This window comes from Scyliorhinus torazame, chromosome 3 (assembly GCF_047496885.1).
Source record: "Scyliorhinus torazame isolate Kashiwa2021f chromosome 3, sScyTor2.1, whole genome shotgun sequence".
NCBI classification, from domain to species: domain Eukaryota; kingdom Metazoa; phylum Chordata; class Chondrichthyes; order Carcharhiniformes; family Scyliorhinidae; genus Scyliorhinus; species Scyliorhinus torazame.
In genome coordinates, this window is record NC_092709.1 from 60,843,577 (window position 1) to 60,853,536 (window position 9,960).

A 9,960-nucleotide genomic window follows, 5' to 3' on the forward strand; every position below is an offset into this window, starting at 1 on the left:
GTTTTTTAACACAATTTTTCTCCCTTAGAAACAATAACCCCCCCCCGTAACACAAAAAAATGAGAAATTGCGCAGAGCAAGATATATACATGGCAAAATGATACATTTACACAGCTTTGTACACTGGCTCTCACCCGTACATGCCAGTTTCCCCAACCCTTCATGTTATCTCTTGCTCATCCACCCTCCCAGGCAGTCCCCCCTTTCCCCGCCCCCTCCCAGGACGTCCCCTCCACCCCCCCCCCCCCCCCCAAGGTTGCTGCTGCTGCTGACCGACCTTCCTCTAACGCTCCGCGAGATAGTCTAGGAACGGTTGCCACCGCCTGTAGAACCCCTACGCAGCCCCTCTCAAGGCGAACTTAATCCTCTCCAACTTTATGAACCCAGCCATATCATTTATCCAGGCCTCCAGGCTGGGGGGCTTCGCCTCCTTCCACATTAGCAATATCCTTCGCCGGGCTACTAGGGACGCAAAGGCCAGAATGCCGGCCTCTTTCGCCTCCTGCACTCCCGGTTCGTCCACTACTCCAAATATTGCTAGCCCCCAGCTTGGCTTGACCCGGACTTTCACCACGTGAGATATTGCTCCCGCCACTCCTCTCCAGAACCCCTCCAGTGCCGGGCATGACCAAAACATATGGACATGGTTCGCCGGGCTCCCTGAGTACCTTCCACATCTGTCCTCTACCCCAAAGAACCTACTCAACCTCGCCCCCGTCAAGTGCGCTCTGTGGACCACCTTAAATTGTATGTCCAAAAAGGTTAAGGGTTACAGGGATAGGGTGGAGGCATGCGTTTAAGTAAGGTGTTCTTTCCAAAGGCCAGTGCAGAATTGATGGGCAGCATGGTCTTCTTCTGCACTGTAAATTCTACGATAAAGATTTCCTCCTGGGGCAACTCTCTGTTCCTGTGGTCCTCCTGGCTGTCAGAAGGCAATTTTTTTTTTAAAATGTTAAACTTATCTTATTGTTTCTCTTCTGGCCCACCTTCCCCACTGCTTTCACCTGGCAGAAAACTCACTGCATTGTCCTACTCAGATCATCCTATTAAATTCATTCAGATCCTGATGACCTCTTTGGGACCCAGCGTGTACATGTAAAAAAAGGACTTGACCGATGAACAGGTACTCTTGCCATATTCTTTGTTGAGCAGGTTAAAATTGTGAACCATTAACTCTGGACATCTCTTGCGCAGGTAATGTGAAGTAATGGGATCATTTCCACTCAATTTTATCTGATGAATTAAGGTTCAAATTGTACTCAAAGGTGAATACAGATACGGGGAAGGATAACAGGGATCAACGGATCTACTGACCATTGAGGAAAATAAACATAGTGATTGCTGCCAATGTGCGTAAGTGTGGTTGCCATTTTGTGCTTAGGAAGATGCCCAGTGCATCAAAATCTTGACCAGTTAATCCAGTGGTTTTGATTGAGAAGGGAATATTGGAAAGTATACCGAAGAGCTCTGCTCTTTTTCAAGAAGAGCCATAGGATCTTTAACAACTAACTAAAGCTCTTGAACAGGGAGAATGGGTCAAAGGATTGAAACTACATCGATGCAGCGGTCTTTCAATTCGGCACTGAAATTATGAACCTGGATCATCTCATAGAATCCCTACAGTGAAAAAAGAGGCTATTCGGCCCTTCGTGCCAGCATCAACCCTGCAAAAGAACACCCAACCGAGACCCACTCCATCACCCTATCCCCCCTAACCTGCACATCTTTGAATATTATTCCCTCAGATCCTTGAGTAACTCAATCATCTGATAAGTAATTTAATTTTGCTAACAAAATGTATTAAATCTTGTGACCACGATATGCACTTCCTTTATTACATTGTGAGCAATGTCAAAGAACAAACAAAGAACAAAGAAAAGTACAGAACAGGAAAAGGCCCTTCGGCCCTCCAAGTTGACCATGTTGCCCGTCAAAACTAAAATCTTCTACACTTCTGAGGTCTGTATCCCTCTATTCCCATCCTATTCATGTATTTGTCAAGATGCCCCTTAAACGTCACTATCGTCCCTGCTTCCACCACCTCCTCCGGCAGCGAGTTCCGGCATCCACTACCCTCTGTGTAAAAAATTTGCCTCATACATCGCCTCTAAACCTTGCCCTTGCACCTTAAATCTATGCCCTCTGCTATCAAAACAATAGACAGAGTAAAACAGATTAAATTGATTTGATATCCTCACCCCCACAACCCAAAGAATTCGCAGGGTAGGTGGATTGGCCCATTTCCATTTTTAATTTTCCAGAGTTGTGCATGCTCTGGATGTTCCAGAGTAACAGTGTGTTCCTGCATTTCATGACAACTATTACATGGGCGGCACGGTGGCACAGTGGTTAGCACTGCTGCCTCACAACGCTGAGGACCCAGGTTCGATCCTGGCCCCGGGTCACTCTCGGTGTGGAGTTTGCACATTCTCCCAGTGTTTGCGTGGGTCTCACCCCCACAACACAAAAATGTGCAGGGTAGGTGGATTGCCCCTTAATTGGAAAAAAAATTATTGGGTACTCTAAATTTATATTTTAAAAATTATTACTATTACAGTTTGTACAGAAAAGGGAGCTTGAGCGTTTGCAGCTTGTTAACACACCAGAAAGTCAGTGAAATGCTACATAGGTTGCAAGTAGCTTGACTTTAAATCTTATACAAGTCAGCAAAAATCACTCCGACAGAATTTTTAGTTGCATATTTAGTCAACAGCTGAACGTACAACTTAAACCGAGGAAACGCTGTTTTATTGATTGCAGCAGACTACCTAGTAACAGGAAGCCAACACTCTTCCTGTTGTTTAGAAGAACAAACAAGCACAAAAGCACTTTATTGTGTTTGTGCTCCTGTCAGAGTGAACTCTTGCTGCCCGTGCATTTTAAACATCATTTTTGCAAAGTATAAGCGGTGAAGTTTAAAAGTTTTTGACCAAAAATGTGGTTGCAGGGATAAAAGTGTGAGTCTCTTTTCAAAGCAGGAAAATTGTAGTCATGCTCACACATGAAAGTGTTCAACTTTATGGGTTTTAGTCTTTTAGTCAGAGGTTAGCCAAAAAGGGATTTTACCAGCATCCTCTACCACTACCAGGTTTGAAGAAATTCCAGAGAGTCATCAGAGAGGAAAATCTAATATTATTCATCAATCAAAAAAGGTACAGAAAACTAAACTAATGACTACTGAACACTCCCACGATTTCCCCCAAGAAGGGTATAAATTTAGATATCTTCAACTATGGTTAAAATCGTATTCTGAAATTAACTTGCGTCAGTCTCTTGCCTCCAGAAGAAATTATGCCTATGATCATGAAGAGGTTTCTGTGCACATTCTTTGTTGTGCTAACTTACACCATTTTCACAGATGCTGATCCTCAGAAAAAAGCAGCCCTGGAAGAAATTATCAGAAATGCTGAGAGACTCGAGAAAATTGGGCAGGTATGGTTTAAGCCTTGTGTTGGTGCTTTTAGTGTTACAGCTCTTATTTAGTTATTTATTTGCACTGATTGAAGATTAATTGTATTGTATTGAATTGTATAATTCCAGGACACATGGGGCCCTCTACTCACTCCTGTAAACATAGAGGTAAGCATGACAGAAACAGAAATAAACAAATGTTAATTTACATTGTTGTAAGATTTATGTGAAAATATAAAGAAAAAGGATAAGCTTTACAATGAAACATAGACTGAATTAATGACCTATCTTGAGGTGTTTCTTTCCTGATGTTAAATTGATGCAAATAGTAAATTGTTCCTGACTAGTGATTCAAAGAATGTCACATTAATGTCACTAGAATGATTGGGAGTAGGTTGATTTGATCTTAGTTTCAGACTAGTTCGGTACAACATTGTGGGCCGAAGGGCCTGTACTGTGCTGTACAGTTCTATGCTCTATTAATGTTAAATGACAAACTTTAGAGAAGTTAAAGAATAAAGAATGAAGCAATTAAGACAAGAAAAAAATACCTGTGGCAACTATAGCCCGCTACAAGAGTTAGACTGCTCTACTTGGGTCTGAAAGACTGGCCATGGAGCAATTCATTATGGTCAGACAGTTGGAGAAAAATGATAACATTGCAACAAAATTGTCATAAAAAAGCAGATACTTATTCAATTCACACGGATATCAAATTTAATTATCAGTTGGCTGCAATTTTGAAAACTATTTTTAATGTTTGGTTAAGAAGTAACTTTTGCATTATCACTTTAGAGTGACAGTTCAAGTTTAATATATGCTAAATCATGTTTGTGGTAAAAGTAGGAAAGTATTGAAGTACTTGGGTTTAATCTATTGCAAGCATTAAGCACCAGAAAGCACGTTTATTATTCTTTTGAGGAATATAGTTGTATGTCTGGGTCAAAAATGTTAAAAGTATCAATTTGAATTCAGTTGAAAGTCACAGCAGTAAACTATTGCCCCCAACAGGTGCAAATAGTAAATGCTATAGGCATCACTGAAACTGAAAGCTAAGCATTATTTTGCACAGTCAGTTGCTTATTTTGATAGCTTAAAAACTATTCACAACACTTCAAATTATACTTTTACACCAATAACATTTTCTGAAATGGAAAACATTTCCATCTTCCTGCCAATTTTAGCAAACAAAGTTGCATCTTTGTGCTATAGGATGCTGTCTCTCAACATGTCATGTAAAATATATTATTTTATTCTAACTTTCTTCATTTTTCATTTTGCAGCTTAATTATTCCGTGAACTGTTTTAAAGAAGGATTGAAAGTCTTGCAAACGAAGTGCAAGGTTTCCAATAAGTGTAGAATCTACCTGCCCAAAATTAAAAGGAATTTAGGCCTATGGAAACTGGTAAGTACAATATCAAGTATAGGTTTTCACACCACAATGGTAATTGGATCTGAAAATATAACACTTGTTGTCAAATGTAATATTCTATTGGAAGTAATATTTATTTCATGGGTTAGCCTTTTAAAACAAAAGCCTTTTTTGAAACACAAGAACAGAAACCTAGAAGGTGTATGGTACAGAAAAATTGACAGTACACTAAAGTGGAGGGCCACCTTCATCCATGATGAGGTTACGGGTGCTTTAAAAGAAAGTAATAACTGTGGACTTATTTCCAGGAAAATGATCCAATATGTGAAAATGAAATGAAGAGCTTCGCTGACTTCATGTCGCACCTGATGTTGTTCTTGCGCAAAGAATACAATGCAAATACACTTTAAGCTACGCATTCCATCAACAAAGCTGACCGACTTGAAAATTTAGATTGGAAAATTATACTTCACTATTTAATTTATTGTGTTTTTAATAATCATACGAAGGCTGCTCTGAAAATATAAGATTACTAACTGATCACTAGTGCTGAATGTAAAGCTGTTGCACTAGTCTTGTTTGTAATGTGCCTAAATTTAGCCTTGTTTATGACAATTAAATAAGAGTATTTTGTAAGCAAAGCTATTTCATATGGATAACTGTGATGTTGATATTTATAACTTATTCAAAAATGTCATGAAATGTTAAGAGTACACTGTATTTAACCTATATTATTTATATATGACATGTTTCTTCACTATAAGTTATTAACATTTGTGCTGTTGTATTTAAAATTTACAGTGTTCTAAATGAAGCTATAGACACAAATAAAAGTGGTTAAATTATGCTTTACTGTTTGTCATTAATGCTGCTGGTTTATATGCTGCCAAACTTAGAAATTGGGATTTGCCTCAATGTAACTGTGCGCACTGGTCAAAGGTAACACAGCATGGTTAGCACTGCTGCCTCACGGTGCTGAGGACCCAGGTTCAATCCCAGCCCCGGGTCACTGCCCGTGTGAAATTTGCACATTCTCCCCGTGTTTGCGTGGGTCTCACCCCACAACCCAAAGGTGCGCAGGATAGGTGGATTGGCAACACAAAATTGCTACTTAATTGGGGGAAAAAATAAACTGGGTACTTTAAATTTATTTCTAAAAAAAGGTAACACATCACCCACAGCTTTCTGTGATTTTTAACCCAAAAGATTATGTAACCGTCAAGGTTATATGTTTTGTGGCTCATATCTTATAGGTCAATTAGTTGCCTATAAAATTCAAGTGGTCTAACTTAATATACAATCATAAACTTGTGGGAAAAAGTCACTTAACTATCAAGTAAATGAGGATTTCCTCACTGATATTAGAGTGGGGCCCCTACCCTCAAACATTGTGGCTGGAAGAGAAAGAGTAGAAGTCTCAGTGCAAGCTATCTGAAATCATGACATTTTCTGTACCAAAATCTTTTGGCAGTCTGCTATTGAGGATAAGATGCCCACTCAAAAGCAAGTGGAATTAACTAACTGGTGCTTACAGAAAACTAAACATTTGTAAACATCAAATGATCTCTATAAATAAGGTACAAAATCAACATCTTTTCCCAAGGGTAGAGGAGTCTCGCCTTAGAGGGCATAGGTTTAAGGTGAGAGGGGAGAAATACAAAAGAGACCAGAGTGGAAATTGTTTCACACAGAGGGTGGTGAGCATCTGGAACGAGCTGCCAGAGACAGTGGTAGAGGCGGGTACAATTTTTTCCTTTAAAAAATAGTTAGGCAGTTACATGAGCAGGGTGGGTATAGAGGGATATGGGCCAAATCTATGATATGAAGGCGGAGTCACAAAGGTAGCTGGGTTCTCCACCCACAGAAAACTTACAAATCACCACATCTTCCCTTTCATATAAGCTGAAAATCCAAATAGAAGAAGAAAATTAATGGATTTCCATTGGGTCTATGCTCACAGTCTTAAATAGCCCAGGTATCACTGGAAGTAAATACAGTTGTGACTATTACAATAATTTTAATTGCTTTGAGAAACAACAGCATTCTAACAATTCTTTATGAGTACAAAAGGAAAATACTGCAGATGTTGGAAATCTGAAATTAAAGCATAAAATACTGGAAATACTCATCAAGTCAGGCAGCATCTGTGGAAATAGAAAGTTACTGGGCTGTATTTTTGCAAAGTCTGTCTCTACAGACTTTTAAAAATGCTGGGTGGGACCCAGATATGGAAGTCCTGACCCATTTCCAACATATCCCATTTTTGCCAGTAAGGGAATGGAGTGAACGCGGAGAGGATGCTCCCACTGGTAGGAGAAACTAGAAACCAGGGCACTACCTCAGACTAAAGAGACGATCCTTTAAACAGAGATGAGGAGGAATTTCTTCAGCCAGTGGATAGTGAATCTGTGGAACTTAATGCCGCAGAAGGCTGTGGAGGCCAAGTCACTGAATACCTTTAAGAAGAAATAGATAGGTTCTTGATGAATAAGGGGATCAGGAGTTATGGGGAGAAGGCACGAGAATGGGGATGAGAAACATATCAACCATGAAAGAATGGTGGAGCAGACTCGATGGGTCGAATGACCTAATTCTGCGCCTTTGTCTTATGGTGTTATGGAAGGGTGTGATTCACAGGGGAGGGAGACCTAAACTCAACAAGGCCATTAGAACTCTGTGCTTAGTTTAGACATACCCCATTTTTACTGCAGCAAAGGCCTTATCTCACTTTGGGAGAGTTACAAATTTATGGAGGAGATGTAAATGCTCACAAAGATTGGATAAGGTTTGTAAAGTTATTTAAATCCCCAATCCATCAAAAATATTTTAAAAACACTTTCCTGTGTCAGTGAGCGATCAAAATATCTGTTCCAGCAGTTACAATAGTTGTTTGTTGACATTATCCCAAGGGCTATCATTGCATTATTATAAATGATTGGCTGCTTTCCACAACCTACACGAGGGCGTGGTAATTTCACAGTTTTATTGGCAGGTCAAAGAGTTTATGAAATAATTTGTCTTTGATCTGGGGTTATGAATACAAGTCAACTCTTTTGATAAGCGATTAAGTGCTTGAGGGATTTTAAAGTTTTAATTTGGCTTTCATGAATAGGAGTTTTTTATATGAAGGTTGTAATGATATTTGGATCATTGTTTTAATTAAGTTTTGCATTAGATCAAAGGAAAACATGTATAAAGTTGCCAGAGAAAAGGTAAACCTGAGGATTGGGAAATTTTAGAATTCTGCAAAGGAGGACCAAAATAATGATTAATAAAGTGAAAATAGGATAGGAGACTAAACTAGTTAGAAACATTAAAACAGGCTGTAGAAGCTTGCCTCGGTAAGCAAAAAGGAAAACGTTAGCAAAAACAAATGCGGGTCCATTATATGTGGAGTCAGGAGAATGTATAATGGAGAAATTGCAGATAAACTAAACAAATGCTTTGGGCATGATTTAACGGCGACATTGCACCCGGCACGAATCTGGGCATGCCAGTTAAATCGGAACCTGCATGGGCGCCAATCGTTTCATGATCTAATCGGTCTGCTCCCGGTGATGGGTTCCGGATCCCGCCCAGACGTGGCGAGAAACCAATTAAAAGCGATCTCCATCTCATTAGCGAGATGGAAGCCCAATCTAACTGCCTCCCAGGAACTAACTGGCTCCCCAGCGAGAGGTCACAGGGGCTCTGTTTAGCACTCCTGGGCTTGATTAAACAGGAAAAGTTCTAAGCATCACATGGGCGCGGCTTCCTGGGAATTTGCCGATGGCCAAGCCGGCGAGATCGTGGCCCATATTTAACAGCACTTCATGACGCCAATGATCCCTCACAAGCTTCACGATGGAACTGGCTGTCCCACCAGCTGGTTCACCAGAATCACGGCCGGCAGCTCGGCTCATAAACACTCCCTCCGAATTAACTTCCAGGCAGTACATGACCATAGCACCACATAGACCTGCTCCACGCTTCAGGGATGCCATCCTGGCCAAGCTGCTGGAGGCCGTGGAGGCGAGATGGGACATCCTATTCCCTCAGGGTGTTGGAGGACCAGCAACAGGGCTGCCAATGGCACCTGAGAGGCAGTGGCAGCGGCTGTTAGTTTGGGTAGTACAAAGGAGAACAAAGAAAAATTACAGCACAGGAACAGGCCCTTCAAGCCTGCGCCGATCCAGATCCTCTATCGAAAACTGTCGCCTATTTTCTAAGGATCTGTATCCCTCTGCTCCCTGCCCATTCATGTATCTGTCTAGATACATCTTAAATAAAGAACAAAGAAAAAAAATAAAGAACAAAGAAAAAACCAGGTGTGACCAGGTTGACCGCCATACAATGTTGGAAGAAGATTGACGACCTTCACCGGGCTGTAAGGGTAAGTTAACACCTGTCCCTGGCATCAGTACTGCCTGCCAACCCCCCTGACCTCTGCCAACCAACTCAGCAAGTCGGCGTCTGGCACTTCACATTGCTGCCCCCCCCCCCCCCCCCCCCCCCCCCCCCCCCCCCCCCCCCCCCCCCCCCCCCCCCCCCCCCCCCCCCCCCCCCCGCAACCCAGAGCATATTCTGGGCAGCACTGTGACTTCACAGTGCCAGGGTCCCAGGTTCGATTCCCCGCTGGGTCACTGTCTGTGCGCAGTCTGCACGTTCTCCCCATGTCTGCGTGGGTTTCCTCCGGGTGCTCCGGTTTCCTCCCACAGTCCAAAGACGTGCAGGTTAGGTGGATTGCCCATGCTCAATTGCCCTTTGTGTCCAAAAAGGTTAGGAGGGGTTATTGGGTTATGGGGATAGGGTGGAATTGAGGGCTTAAGTGGGTCGGTACAGACTCGATGGGCCGAATGGCCTCCTTCTGCACTGTATGTTCTATGTTCATATCACTACGCTTGTGCCCTAGCACACCCTGGCAACCACCAGCACAACCCCTCCATACCCAGGAGTGGTGCACACACATGCCACCTGCCACAGAGCCACCCTGATGCATCAGGCGTGCAGCTCATAATGCTCCCTCTCTGTCCCTGCAGGAGAAGTGCCCCCCCCTCCTCCACACCACGAGAACACCTTGGAGGGGAGCTCCAAGCTAACCACAATTGAGGCATCTCAGCTGTCATCCCCACCTTCCACCAGCATAAAAGCACACACCTCGGTGGCTGACATTAGTGGGCAGGCTTCTGCCACAATC

The 9,960-nt window shown here is 42.3% G+C and overlaps 1 long non-coding RNA gene across 1 annotated transcript; it reads left to right on the top strand.

The window, feature by feature from the left end:
* The first annotated feature begins 2,904 nt into the window (after positions 1-2,904).
* On the top strand, positions 2,905-3,579 carry LOC140409495 (uncharacterized). The gene is made up of 3 exons (XR_011940356.1): positions 2,905-3,152; positions 3,359-3,432; positions 3,541-3,579. It is a non-coding gene; the product is annotated as an uncharacterized lncRNA (long non-coding RNA).
* The last annotated feature ends 6,381 nt before the right edge of the window (positions 3,580-9,960 follow it).